At 42.8% G+C, this 15,595-nt stretch overlaps 1 pseudogene; it reads right to left on the reverse strand.

Annotated features, from left to right (window-relative positions):
* Window positions 1-1,565: 1,565 nt before the first annotated feature.
* On the reverse strand, window positions 1,566-5,711 carry LOC122693201 (annotated as a pseudogene).
* Window positions 5,712-15,595: the final 9,884 nt, after the last annotated feature.

The following is a 15,595-nucleotide window of genomic DNA, read 5'->3' on the forward strand; positions in this document are numbered from 1 at the left end:
TTACTTGGTGCCCCATGGTCTGAGATTCAGTCTCAGTAGGACTCTGTCAGAGTCCAGAGACTGAATGCACATGGACAGCTCTCACTGGCAGGAGTGAGCATGGTCTTCCTCCAAAACCACAGGGATTGTTATTGGGCTTGTTAGGGAACTTTCTTCAGAACTCTGTCTTCTACAGAGCCTTCCATTCCCACTGGGTCTGCTGGGTCATCATGTGAAAATGGCCAGGCATCCTTGCTTTGGTCTTGCTACAGAGTCCTGCTCCCTGGACAACCTTACTGGTCACCAGAATGTAGATTAGAGCTGCATGTCCAAAATTCAGAGAAACCAACCAACCACGAAGCTTTCCTTTTTGTTCATTTCAATTCAGTTGCTCAATCGTGTCCGACTCTTTGTGACACCATGGGCTGCAGTACACCAGGCCTCCCTGTCCATCACCAACTCCCAGAGCCTGCTCAAACTCATGTCCATCGAGTCGGTGATGCCATCCAACCATCTCATCTTCTGTCATCACCTTCTCCTGCTTTCAGTCTTTCCGAGCATCAGAGTCTTTTCCAATGGGGCAGTTCTTCCCATCAGGTGGCGAAAGTACTGGAGTTTCAGCTTCAGCACCAGTCCTTACGATGAATGTTCAGGACTGATTCTTCAGGATTGACTGGATGGATCTCCTTGCAGTCCAAGGGACTCTCAAGAGTCTTCAAAAGCACAGTTCAGAAGCATCAATTCTTCTGCGCTCAGCTTTCTTTATAGTCCAACTCTCACATCCATATATGACTACTGGAAAAACCATAGCTTAGACTAGATGGACCTTTGTTGGCAAAGTAATGTCTTAATATGCTGTCTAGATTAGTCATAGCTTTTCTCCCAAGGAGCAAGCATCTTTTAACCTCATGGTTGCAGTTACTATCTGAAGTGATTTTGGAGCCCCCCAAAATAAAGTCTGTCACTGTTTCTGTTGTTTCCCCATCTATTTGCCATGAAGCGATGGGACCAGGTGCCATGATCTTGTTTTTTTGAATGTTGAGTTTTAAGCCAACTTTTTCACTCTCCTCTTTCACTTTCATCAGAGGCTCTTTAGTTCTTCTTCGATTTCTGCCATGAGGGTGGTGTCATCTGCATATCTGAGGTTATTGATATTTCTCCCGGCAATCTTGATGCCAACTTGTGCTTCATCCAGCCTGGCATTTTGCATGATGTACTCTGCATATAAGTTAAATAAGCAGGGTGACAATATACAGCCTTAACATACTCCTTTCCCTATTTGGAACCAGTCTGTTCCATGTTCAGTTCTAACTGTTGCTTCTTGACCTGTATACAGGTTTCTCATGAGGCAGGTAAGGTGGTCTGGTATTCCCATCTCTTTAAGAATTTTCCAGTTTGTTGTGATCCACACAGTCAAAGGCTTTGGCATAGTCAATAAAGCAGAAGTAGATACTTTTCTGGAACTCTCTTGCTTTTTCAAGTGCCCTCTTTGTAGTGGGCACTGAAAAGTGCTGCAGCTCACTTCTTGGTTTTTACCCAAAGAGGTTCAAGACATGTCCACACGGGGACTTCCCTGGTGGTCCTGTTCACTTGGCCTGGAGGGTCTGTCCAAAGCAAAGCTCGAAGTTGACTTTCAGGTTGAAATACTAGGACCCGGAGGCCGTGGTGCAGCGCTGCGGAGCAGACACTTTCGGGTCTTCTGTGCCTGCCGGTCATCCGTGTCCAGACCCACATCCCATTTCAGAAAGCCGGGGCTCGGGAGGCGGCCTTGAGACCCATCGCTGGATCTAGGCCTCCGTGGGGCCGCTACCTGGATCTCACACCTTCTGTCCATTTGAGGAGCCGGAGGGCCCATGAGTTGGAGGAGAGGACCGTGGTGGTCAACCTTTATATTTTCTGGAGCAGAAGTTCAATAGGCAGCAAGAGCACATAAATATGTTTGGAAAAGGCCCATTGAAACCTTTGAGAGTGAATTTTTAAGTTTAAGATTTAAAAAATCTTTATATTATCTGAATTTGGGGAATTGCTAATTTTCCTTATTCCTTAAGACATGATTTTTATAAGACAAGACTCAGTCTAATGCAATATATAATGTGTATTTAAATCTACAACCACAGTTTAAAAATCCTGCAGTCTCTCCTTAAATGTCAACATTGACTGTTTTCTTTGGCATAGATTAAGGGATTGAGTCTTTGTCTTTTCTCACAAAAGATCAAAGGAGTGTTTTATAAACTGCCTTAAAATCATTACTGTTTTCAAACCATTTAGTTCCTAACATTGTATATTTTATTTAGTGGTTTGGATCTGTGTCTGAAAGAGTTCTGAGCAGGCTCTGAAGCCACACTCCTTGTCAAATAGGACTGGAACCCAGCGGCACCTCAGATTAGAATTTGAACCCAAGATCCCTAGTTCAGAAGGGGATTCAAGCCCACTGTCTTTCAATTAAAACAGCTCATCTGGTGTCTGACTTATTGAAGCTCAGGTTTTGTCTCCTCACAGAAAGAAGTCAACGTGAGGCAAAGCAGTTGGCAAAGAGTGAGTTTATTAGCATAGGATGCTTGTGAGAGATACTAGTGGGCAGTCCAGGGAGTGCAACCCCAAGAACAAAGAGGGCTACATTTTTGTAATCAAAGAAAGAGTGGGGAGGGGAGAAAACTATCATTTTCTCTTTCCTGAGTAGACATCAAGTCTTGTTACCAAACATTAGCTCTGTGTGCCTGACATACAGTGAGGCCAAACAATAGCAAAACATTAGTTTGGAGCAGAGAAAGGTTTATTGCAGGGCCATGCAAGGAGATGGGTGGCTCATGCCTTAAAAACCCTGAACTCCCAGAAAGTTTTCAGCAAAGCCCTTTTATAGGAAATGTGAGGAGAGGGGTTAGTTATTGCAAATTTCTCAGTATCAGGTCATGGTCAGATCACAATGTCCCTGTAAACCTCCACTAAAGCAAATGTTGTTCTCTGTTCTGACAAGAAAGGGTAAGGTCCCAAGACTCAACTTTCGTTTTCCCAGGCCCAGGCCCTGGCTAAGAGGAGGGTCTCCCTGTGCAGGCCGGTTACCCTGCCTGGGAGCACTCATCCAGTACCTGGTCTCGTTCTCTCACCAGGGCCCAGGCCTGGCCAGTGGGCGGCCCTGGTGAGGGCTCTGGAGCTCTGCAAGGTACAGCTCTCAGCCTGTCCCTGGGGGCCCCAACTCACCTGCCAGTCCTGAGGCTGGAGGGCCTGGAGGACCCTGGGGAGAAGGCCGTGATCCACCTTTCACCACACTCTCTGCTGCCAGGACCACTGCGAGGCTGACTGCTAGTGGAGTGGGACCTCTGGCTAAGGGTCGAGCGCTAACAACTGCATGCCTACCCTGCCCTTGTTGCAGGCTTATATAGTTAATTTCTCCTCCATCCCTGTGTGATATAACCAGGACTGTTAGGGTGCTATTCAGAACATATATATTAGCAAAAGGGTGGTAACCTATTCTAGAATATGGTAATTCATCCCAGGTTTCAGTATAAAGCCCCCTTTACCTGGTTTCTTTCTCCTTTCATCTGTGTTCCTGTCTTAGCTAAATGTAGAAATGCTGCTCTTCAGCATTTCTGACTTCATGGAACAAGAGTCAGACCCCATGTCTGTTGTCTTGTGTTTTAACTGTAAGATCTTGTGGCTTGAGTGTGTCTAGTGCTTAGATGCACCTGGTCTCACTTCAAGGTAGAGTAGATTGTTGCTAGCTTATTGGATTCTTTTCTTGAGTGGTCATTACCTTAGAACAGTCTCCCAGACCCCCTTAAAATTCCCTCTCTTTCTTTAACCCTTTAGTGGTATTTTGAAACAATTTAATTATCCTTCTCTAGACCTATTTCATTTTCATTGCTGAATAATATTCCATCATGCGAGTATACTATATTTATCCATTGTTGTATCAATAGATAATTTGGTTGTTTTCTGTTTGGGACCATTGAGGACAGTTAATCTATGTGTACATGTTGGCATATCTCTAAATATATTTTTAAAAAGTATGACTAGAAGAAGTGAAGGTAAATGAATATAGATTTCTAAGAAGACCCTGAAATGGACTTTGTTTTTCTGGACTTTTAAAGAAGTTACCATTGATTTTCTTTTGTCTGATTTTATCTCAGAATTTCCTTTTCCAAGGTGCATGCATATCACCTTTTTGGCCTCTAGTCATGGTTAACATCAAAAGTCATGACTTTTGAAAGGAAAAGTGAAGAAAGAGAGGTTTGATTGTGTATTGGTTCAAAAATGGAAGTGGGGTTGTGAGAAAGATTTGATCATGGAACCATTATAAGAATGGGGGGCAGGGGAAAGGGGCAGTAAATTAGAGAGGACACATATGCACCTGTGAAAAAGGAACTTCCTGAAGAAGTAAGTGTGAATTCATAATCAGAAAGGGAAGCAAGACACTTGAATGTGAACACAAGAAAGGGTGTGAAGATAACAAACTGTTAAACAGCTTTCTGCACCAGCATCTAGTAGGTCTGCTAAGCCAGGGCATCTATTTGTGGAATGCAGGATATTCAAGATAGGCAGAGGGAAAGAGGGGCAATGACCCACCCGCTGTGTCTATAGGAATTAATAAATCAGGCATCTGCAAATCAGAAGGTACCTCTCTTTCCCCAGATACTAAAATAATAACCTCCCCTTCCTCCTTCCCCACCTCCTCCCACCTCAGCAAACATGAAAACCACTGTTGATTTTGTTTCCTGACCTCAGTCTTCTTACACCATCCGTGCTGCCTGTTCTTTGTGGCCAGCTGTCTCACACAGTGGTCCTTCACCTGCCTGGAATTAGACAGAAATGCTACACTGCAGAATCATTCCACCTCGACTGCACAGACATATCTATCCATGGAGGGCCTCCTGATTGTGCACTTCAAGGAATTTGATGGCATATTTTAATCTCACACCTCTGAGTTCAGAAGTGATGGACTGGTAACTTCCTAATACAGTGATCAACAGAAGCACTCATGGTGGAAAGATCTAGTTTCTCTTTTCACTTCCAAGGACAGTGACTCGATGGGTCTTATCATGCACACCAAAAAATATGTACCCTCCCTCAGTGTTTATAAATGCAGAAACACCTGAGGAGATACTCAGTAAAGCATTGTGACTCTTTTGTTGAGAACATTTTAAATTCAACCTGTGTGGACTTGAAGTAAGGTTGAGCTTTTCCAGGCACTGAAGGCGGTGAGCACTATCAAATAAAGCAGCAGCTGAAGCCTCTGGGTTACCTTTATTTTGTACATGAACCTGAGCTTTCTATGGATTTAACAAATTAGAACATTTCTAAGAGTCTGAATCCTGCCTTTGAGGAAGGCCAGTGCTTCCTGAGAATTCATGACAACAGTAGATATTCGCTGTCTGTGGTTCAAAGAGGAGCAGAGGTAGCAAGTCCTATAACAGAGGCCTCTGATGGTCCATGATTTCACAGAAATCAGAAAGACATGTCCCTGGTGCAACTCATCTGAACAGCCTTTTGAAAGTTGAAGGCAGATACAGTCATACTCCACGGCTTTCATAATTGTAGACTTTGTTCTCAGTCTGAGCCTTGGTCACTCCCCCTCCAGAATTCAGCAGACGGGTGTTGCATGCATGATGCTTTCTTTCTGTTTTCTTCTGCAGTTGAGGGTTCATTCCTCTCCTGTGCTCATTCCTAGGGGTGACTTTTCCTGCGTTTAAAACATACACAGCAAAACTCATTTTCAAATCAGTCTTGAGACTCATACTCTCAGCAATTGTCCTGTTCTTTCCCTGAAATGTTCTCCTAAAATACAGGAAGACACACCATTAGAATAGGACAAGCACAGGGAAGGCAAGCAAATTACTATTTTGAGGCCACTCTTCTGAAGTTGGTTCACTTCGTTTATTCCCACAGAACTTGAGCCCAGATTCATACAGGAATTAAGTGTGGAAGACAGGTGGAGAAGCCAAGTCTGACATGAGCCCATGGCCACCAGAAAAATGGTCAAGAGGTGATTTTTCTGCTGTGATTTTGGTAACAGTTTCTGCAACATTCTTCTTGGACCTGGAAAGCTTTCAGGGTCAGGGTGTTTCTAGGGTATGCTGTGGGTATGGCTTTTCTTGGTGCTTTGTCTTTCCTCTCTCACTTAGACCTGGGCAATCTCAGATTATTTTATAGCCCAAGTTTTGAAAGGAGCAAATCTGATTGAGTTGGTCATTTATCTTTGTTGCAATGGAACACATTCCTTAGCTTTCTCTGGTCCGAGCAGTTCCCATCTTTGTGAGGGAAAAAAAGTATATTATATATTTAATATATTATATTTTATGTAATAAAAATATATCATATACACACACATTTAGTTTGTTTGGAACTAACAAATTATTGACTATTTGTTGGGAACAACCAGGCTGGCAGGTTGAGGTGTGTTTCATCATTTTCTAAATGCAATCCAGTTGTCCCAGCAAATAGGACTGGAACCATTGGATATCTACATACCAAAGAAAGGACTTCAATTCGAAGTCTTTACACCATTTACAGAAGTGTACTTAAAATGTGTCATAGACCTGAATGTAAAGCCTAAAATCATGTGGAAATAAATGAAGACTGCCCAAATGATAACAAGTAGAGCTCTGTTCACTCAGAGCTCAGTACATCAAGAGAATCAGCCACCATCCTTTGTTTGTGATGGCAGAAACTCGGAAGATTTATAGTGAAAAGAGAGAGAGAGGGCTCAGGGATGACCTGATTTGAGGTTGTTCTGAGGAAGCTGCCTTGTGGCTCAGCTGGTAGGTAAAGAATCCGCCTGCAATGCGGGAGACCTGGGTTTGATCCCTGGGTTGGGAAGATCCCCTGGAGGAGGGAAAGGCGACCCACTCCAGTATTCTGGCCTGGAGAATTCCATGGTATGGTCCATGGGGTCACAAAAAGTCAGACATGACTGAGCAACTTTCACTTATGGAAGCTGGAAGTGGGCTTCCTGGAAGTGGGTTATCTCATGTCACTGGTTTGGAGACCTTATCTGGCTTTGTTTGGTTGGGCCAGAGTTGGAAGTGGGGGAAGCAATTTAGCAGCTGTTGATCAAGTCCTGAACACGTTTGACCAGTTGCTGCAGAGGTTGTGGTTAGGTTGGGAAGTCAAAGTTGTGAATCAGGTTTGAGTCACAACTGAGCGCTGTGATCAGAGGTCCGTTTTGATCTATGGTTTGGCCAGTATCCATTTGTATGTTTAATCTCTCAACTTCCGAACTTCCGGGGGAAAACAGAATTTTTACCTTGGGTTCAGCAAACAGTTCTTAGAGCTGACACTAAATGCACAAAACATAAAAGAAAAAAAAAATTGATTTATTGGACTTTAAAAATGCTTCCTTAGGAAAAAAAAAAAAAAATCTCCTTAACAGTGAAAGACACTTTTAAGGGAATTAAAATATGAGCCCTTGACCAGAAGAAACTATGTGTAATTGATTACATGATAAAAGAACTTGTATCTCAATTATATATAGAACTCTTGAAAGGCAATAATAGGAAAACAATTTAAAAATGGATAAAAGAGGGAATTCTCTGGCAGTCCAGTTGTTAGGGCTCCACACTGCCACTTCAGGGGGCATAGGTTGATCCCTGGTCAGGGAACTAAAGATCCCACAAGCTGTGTGGTACAGTCAAAAATTAATTAATTAAATAAATAGCTTTTTAAAAACTATAATGAGATAACATCATTAGTCATTAGGGAAATACCAATCAAAACTACCTACCCATTGGAATGGTGAAAATGAAACCATACAAGGTGTCTGCAAGGTTATGGAGGAAAGGGAACTCTCATATTGTTGTAGCCACGTGTTCCGGAAAACAAACTCACTCAGAAGGACAATGCAGATAGTGGAGTGCAGTTTATTACACCAGCGGGCCCAAGGCAGAGTCTCCTCTTAGCCAAGGACCCTGACCAGTTTTTGTGAAAACCTTATATACCCTAAGTGTACGTGCTCAAACCCACCTCCCCAAATTCCTTGAAACTAGTCTGGACAAGATAAAAGAGAGATACAATCAAAGTTAACCCATGATTCATGTGCCATAAGCCTAGATAGTTAAACAGTGGACATTTATCAATAGGCCTGTGGTCATATCCTGAGAAACATAATGGGATTTATGACTTTGTTCTGGTACAGAGATAATTAGCATATTGTTTTAGGCCACGGAGAGTCTAAGTACAAGTCCTGAGGCTCCTTGGGGGTGGGGTGGGGGCGGGGTCTGGTTTTCCATTGATATGTCGTTTCCATAGATACTGGGCATAGAGCTCAAAGTCCGCAGTCCAGCCCAAGATGGAGTCCTGCTTTCAAGATGCAGCCTGTTCTGTTTCCTCCTTCAATGTACTTCTGGTAGGAACTTAAAGTACAACCATTTTTGGAAACAGTTTGGTATTTTCATACATTTACTGTAAGACCAAGACCCAGGTGTTTACCCAAGAGAAATGAAAGCATATATTCAAACATAGACTTGTACACGAATGTTCATAACACTTTTATTTGTAAAAGTCATAAACTGGAAAACCCAAATGCCCATCAACAGAAACAAGTTTTAGTTATCCATATGATGAATTATTGCTCCCTATAAAATAGGAAAGAACTATTGGTACCCACAACATGAATGATTCTCAGAACAATTTTTCTGAGTGAAAGAAGCCAGACAAAAAAGGAGTGCATATTTGATTCCATTTGTATAAAAGTCTAGAAAGTGCAAACTCTTCTGTAGTGACAGGTAGCAAATCAATTGTTTCTTGCAGATGGTAGCAGAGTATGGAAAAGTGGGAGAGAGAGATTGCAAAGAGGATGGTATGTATGTTCGATATCTTGATTGCAGTGATGGTTTCATATGTCAAAATTTATATAATTTTACACGTTAAATATGTGCAGGGGACTTCCCTGGTAGTCTAGTGACTAAGACTCTGAGTTCCCAAAGCAGGCACCCAGGCTTAATCCCTGGTCAGGGAGATAGATCCCACATACTGCAAATAAGACCCAGCACAGCCAAATAAATAAATAAACAAATATTTAAATATGTGCAGTTTGTTGTTTGTCAAAAATACCCAAAAATGCTATTAAAAACTACATACATGAATGATTTTGAGAAAATAAGCAAAAACATTTTATCATACAGTAAGTCCCTTGCATACGAAAGATTTCCGTTTCTTAAGTCCAATTTGTAAGTCCAACAAAGTTAGCCTAGGTACCCAACTAACACAATCAGCTATATGGTAGTGTGCTGAAATAGGAATACTTTTCACACAAATAACACATAAAAAGCAACCCAACACAAAGAATAAAACATTTTTAATCTTACAGTACCAGCTCCATCATGCTGCTTTTATGCTCATTTCCTGACATCCTGGGCTTGAAATGAAGATGCTCTACTACCATCCTCTGTACAGTACTGTGCAGTTAGGTACACCAAAGCACAACCACTTGGAGAGGATGCTCACTGTTGACCAAAAAAAGATGCACAACTTGAGAGTTGTGAGTTAAGTTTTATTTGGGACAAAATGAGGTCTGCAGCCCGGGAGGCAGCATCTCAGATAGCTCTGAGAGACTGCTCCAAAGCAGCAGTAGGGGAAAGTCAATATATAAGGTTTTGGTGAAAGGGGAGTTCAATACCATGAAGCATTCAATTTACAAAAGGTTTTTTATTAGTCATGAGGGTCTGATGTCAGCATGAAGGGATTTAATGCTTCTCTAGATATGAGGAGATGCAAGGATTGAGATCATAAAGTCTGCTCCTACAAACGTGCAACTATCTAAAGACCTGTCCCACCAGATTCTCTGGAGCACAGAGTGCCTCACTCCACCCTGAACTCCATCAGGGGTGGTTGAAGGTCACCAGCTATAGCAGCATGGGGTTCAATCTCTGTAGAGGCAGATGGCAAACTCCTTGTCATTGGCAATGCTCTTCAGTTCAGTTCAGTTTATTTCAGTTCAGTCGCTCAGTCATGTCTGACTCTTTGCGACCCCATGAATCGCAGCACACCAGGCTTCCCTGTCCATCACCAACTCCCGGAGTTTACTCAAACTTATGTCCTTCGAGTTGGCGATGCCGTCCAACCATCTCATCCTCTGTCGTCCCCTTCTCCTCCTGCCCCCAATCCCTCCCAGCATCAGGGTCTTTTCCAATGAGTCAACTCCCCGCATGAATTGGCCAAAGTACTGGAGCTTCAGCTTCAGTATCAGTCCTTCCAATGAACACCCAGGACTGATCTCCTTTAGGATGGACTGGTTGGATCTCCTTGCAGTCCAAGGGACTCTCAAGAGTCTTCTCCAACACCACAGTTCAAAAGCATCAATTCTTCATGACTCAGCTTTCTTCACAGTCCAACACTCACGCCCACACATGACCACTGGAAAAACCATAGCCTTGACTAGATGGGCCTTTCTTGGCAAAGTAATGTCTCTGCTTTTTAATATGCTGTCTAGGTTGGTCATAACTTTCCTTCCAAGGAGTGTGTTTTAATTTCATGGCTGCAATCACCATCTGCAGTGATTTTGGAGCCCCAAAAATAAAGTCAGCCACTGTTTCCACTGTCTCCCCATCTATTTCCCATGAGGTGATGGGACCAGATGCCATTGTTAGGTAGTTAGAATAGGGAAAAGGAGTCCAAAATGGCGGTGGCTAAAAGACCTGAAAGGGGAAAGCCCGCGAAAATAGAACAAAGGAAGGTCAGACGACCGGAGTGAGAACCTCAGGTAAAACAAACAGTGCTCCTGCCTAGGCCCAATTCACATAACACAGACCCAGGGACAGAGAAACATATAAAAAAGGAGCCAAAGCCCTCTTCGCGCTCTCTCTCTCCCTCTCTCTCCCTCTCTCCCTCTCCCTCTCCCTCTCTCTCTCTCCCTCTTTGTCTTCCGCGCAATGGGGCAATCTTCTCTTTGTGTCTTTGGATCGACGTGCCCTCATGCCTCGAAGATGGATTTTCCTGCTATTATCTAAATAAATAGAGCTGTAACACTGAGCTGTAACACTGATTTATTTAAGAGCTATAACACGGTCTGTCCTCCAAGAGCTGTGACCCGCTGAGGGGGCTTCAATGTCCGTCACTCCAAATTTTTGTTGTGATGAGACAAAGAACCGAGGAGCATACATTCACGTGACACCATGATCTTAGTTTTCTGAATGTTGAGCTTTAAGGCAACTTTTTCACTCTCCTCTTTCACTTTCATCAAGAGGCTCTTTAGTTCTTCTTCACTTTCTGCCATAAGCGTGGTGTCATCTGCATATCTGAGGTTATTGGTATTTCTCCTGGCAGTCTTGATTCCAGCTTGTGCTTCTTCCAGCCCAGCGTTTCTCATGATGTACTCTGCATACAAGTTAAATAAGCAGGGTGACAATATACAGCCTTGACGTACTCCTTTTCCTATTTGGAACCAGTCTATTGTTCCATGTCCAGTTCTAACTGTTGCTTCCTGACCAGCATACAGATTTCTCAAGAGGCAGGTCGGGTGATCTGGCATTCCCATCTCTTTCAGAATTTTCCACAGTTTATTGTGATCCACACAGTCAAAGGCTTTGGCATAGTCAATAAAGCAGAAATAGATGTTTTTCTGGAACTCTATTGCTTTTTCAATGATCCAGCGGATGTTGGTAATTTGATCTCTGGTTCTTCTGCCTTTTCTGAAACCAGCTTGAACATCTGGAAGTTCACGATTCACGTATTGCTGAAGCCTGGCTGGGAGAATTTTGAGCATTACTTTACCAGCGTGTGAGATGACTGCAATTGTGCGGTAGTTTGAGCATTCTTTGGGATTGCCTTTCTTTGGGATTGGAATGAAAACTGATTGGCAATACTCTTGTTAAGTGCCAATTTGTAGTTGACAACACATATGACAAACATATGTCAGACACATGAACTAACTTAAACTTGTGAATGCACATTTACATCTTTGAAAGTTTGAAACTGGAAGATTTGTAAATAGGGGCCTTTGTTGTTGTTCAGTCACCCAGTCACGTCTGACTCTGCGACCCCATGGACTGTAGCACCCAGGCCTCCCTGTCCCTCACCGTCTCCTGAAGTTTGCCCAAGTTCATGTCCATTGCATGGGTGATGCCATCCCAACGGATCCAACCAGAGAGTAGGGGCCTTACTGTAATATAATTAGTTCACAAATCAGTAGGCTATTTATGTGCCTGCTATTGGTAAGTTTTTTCCCACAGGAACTATATCTCTGAAAGAATTAGTGATATAGAGTCTGAAATTCTGCATACTCCAGATGGAGGTCTTTGCCCCCATATTCATTTGATAACAATCACTGAAGGAGTCTTTTGGGCCTAGAAAAGAAAACAACAGTCTCAAAGGCCCTTGCTGAGTCATCTAACTTCGGAGAAAACAACAGAACTTTAATTCCGCCCTGATGCTCCAGGCCGGTTGCATCTATCTGGGATTTATCACCCCCTGTCCAGAAACCTTCCACACCCTACACCTGCCCAGAAGACTTATCATCCCCTGCCCAACTACAAATGTCATCTCAACTAAAGAATACTCAAAATATCCCACCATCAGGTAACGTTTTCCTTACCGTTTCCACAAACCTCCCTATAAATATGAAACCTCCCTGATCCCTCTCAGCGCTCAGCCTGGCCTTTAGGCTGACTGTCGCCCCTCCTTGCCTGAATAAAGGTAACCTACTTCTGTTGAGGTCATCTTTCCTTTTCTGCCTCGGCCGGAACTACCTTACAATCACCACCCCACCCTATCCTTTGTTTTGCATATTGTAAGGTTACACTTCTCACACCTGCCAAGTCCTTTCTCAGTGGAAATCAAGTGCTTGGTGTAGAAAACAGCAGGCCCATCTAACTACTACTGAAAATTACCTCAACAAAATAGCAGAAAATGCTCTTTCCTCCCTTACAGGTGCATTAAAACAGAAAGTGTTCCATTTCATAAAACTGCTCTTACAGATTTCTTTTGCTAGCAAAGGAATCCTTCAAGACACCTGGTCTTCAGAGGCTGTTACCCTGACCTGTGAACTGTGTATTAACCTTGAGAGATACTGTAACTATGAATCATTGTTTACTTAATGTCCTGTTACCAAGAAAAGAATACTGAGACTGGTTTCTGTTTTCTGATAGACATACACACCTTGAGATTTCATAATCAGGGCACAAGTGGATCATTTTATTTCACTCTTTGTCCACTTGTAAGAATGGCCTAAAATTTGTAATTGCTCATTTTCCTATTTAAACAAAAGACTTGAAGAGTTGTGACATTGAAGTGAACACTTTTGAGACAGGAAACTGTCAGGCTTAGTGGCTTGTCTTTCCTGCTTCTCTGGCCACAAGGACTCTCATCTTTGCCCCTCACAGACTGAAATGGAATCAGTTTCTATTTCCCCAACCAAGGTAGGCGTAGCTTCCCCACATTCCAATACAGGAAGGTCAGGAAAACGTTAACCACCGCCCCATGTCCTTCTAGCAGCTCCACCCTCTAGAGACCCACTATGGGTCTGGGAACTGGGAGGAGCTACCACAAAAATCCCACTGTCAAGCATCTCCTCCCTACCGTACTAGTCCTCAAGAATTTCCTTCCTGACAGCAGAAGGAAATGGAATCACCAAAGCCTAGCCTCTGCAGACAGAACACACCAGAGCTCTAGGTAGCCGTTTGATGGGGGGAGGCGGGTACCAGGCTTTCCGGGCTATGTGTAATTAACTGAACACTACAAGGCTTGGTTTGGTGAGATTTAGACCATGATGCTGTGCATCGCACCCAGAGTGAAGCAACACTTGACCATCCATGGCTAGTTTTGAAGACAGAAGGGATCACAAGCTAGGGTGAAGGAGGAAAGAGAACAGGCTCTATTTTTTGCCTGACCTTCCTGTATTGGAAGGTGCGAAGCTATGCCTCCCTTGGTTGGGGAAATAGAAACTGACTCCATTTCAGTCTGCGAGGGGCAAAGTCTGTGGACTTTGAGCTATATGCCCAATATCTATGGAAACGACGTATCAACTGGAAAACCAGGCCCCCAAAAGGAAGAGTCCCAGGGCTCTCCATCACCTAAAAGAATACTCTAATTATCTGTGTAACTGAATAGAATCACACATTCTATTATGCTTATTGGGGTATGACCACAGGCCTATTGATAATTGCCCACTGTTAACTACCTAGGCTTAAGGCATTTGATCCTTTGTCCAGACTAGTTTCAGGGAAACCTATGCACTTAGGGTATAAAAGGTTTTCACAAAAACTGGTCCAGGTCCTTGGCTAACAGGAGACTCTGCCTTGGGCTCGCCGATGTAATAGACTGCCCTCTACTATCTGCATTGTCCTTCTGAGTGAGTTTGTTTCCCAGAACGCGTGGCTACAATGAGAGAATACTGGCAACCTAGAAGCTGGAAGAGCTAGAAGTGTAATCTCCCCTAAAGCCTCCAGAAAGGAAGGCAGTCCTACTGACATCTTGATTTTAGCCAGTGAGAGCCATTTTGGACTCCTCATCCCCAGAACTGTATGGTAATAAATTTGCATTGCTTTAAGCAGCTAAATTTGTGGTAATTTGATACAGAAGCTGTTGGAAACTAAAATTGTGATTCAGACTACGGTACCATTGTCATTAATTGACATGTCCTCTGGTTCAGCAAAGGATCACAATGATTCCACAATATCTTGTGAGAGAAATAGGACATTTAAAAACAGTTCACATGATGTGGTCTCAGGAACCAAGACCTTTTCAGAGGAGCCATTAGGTCAAAACTAATTTTGTTTTAATACCAAGACATTATTTACCTCATCATTCTCATTTTTTCACAAATACACAATAAAGTTTTCCAGGGGTTTCATGATACCTGATATTTAACAGACAATACAAAAGCAGATCAAAAATCTAGCTATCTTCTCTTAAACCAGATATCAGAGCTTTGCAGAATTATGAAAGAATGTCACTCGTCTCACTAAAATTTTTGTTGAAAATATGTTTTCATTAAAACATGGCATTAATGTCATTTTTGATAGTATTTTAGGAAGATACTGTCTTTCTCCCCACCTCCCAGTCCCTGGTAACCACTATTCTTGTCTCTGTTTTATGAGTTTAGCTTTTTAGAGTCCATATATCAGTAATATCTTGCAGTATTTGTCTACCTCTGTCTGACTCACTTTACCTACCATAATGCCCTGAAGTTTCATCCATATTGTCACAAATAGTAGGATGTCTCAAGGGCATATTTTAATGAAATGATGGATCTAGGTAACAATCACCAGTGGATGCTGAAACTACAAGGATAGTGGATCTACACCTTGACTGCCCAGGAAAACTGTTAAAAAGTCTCAATGTGGGGACTTCCCTGGTGGTTCAGTGGTTAAGACTCCACATTCCCAATGCAAGGGACCTGGGTTTCAATCCCTTATCAGAGAACTAGATCCCCCAAGCACTAGCAAAGATCCTGAGTGTCGCAACTAAGACCCAGCGCAGCCAAATAAATACTAAAAAAAAAAAAAAAGTCTCAGTGTGTAGGCTGCACTCCAGACCGAGTAAATAAGAACCTCTGAGTTGACTGTAAAGGTCCCCAGGTGATTTCAAATATGAAATCAAGGCTGACGATTAAGAGAGACTTATGTCCCTTATCAACTAAATGCAATGTGTGGACCTTATTTGGATTCTGATTTTTTTGGGAAAAAAA

This window comes from Cervus elaphus, chromosome 5 (assembly GCF_910594005.1).
Source record: "Cervus elaphus chromosome 5, mCerEla1.1, whole genome shotgun sequence".
In the NCBI taxonomy this organism is placed as follows: domain Eukaryota; kingdom Metazoa; phylum Chordata; class Mammalia; order Artiodactyla; family Cervidae; genus Cervus; species Cervus elaphus.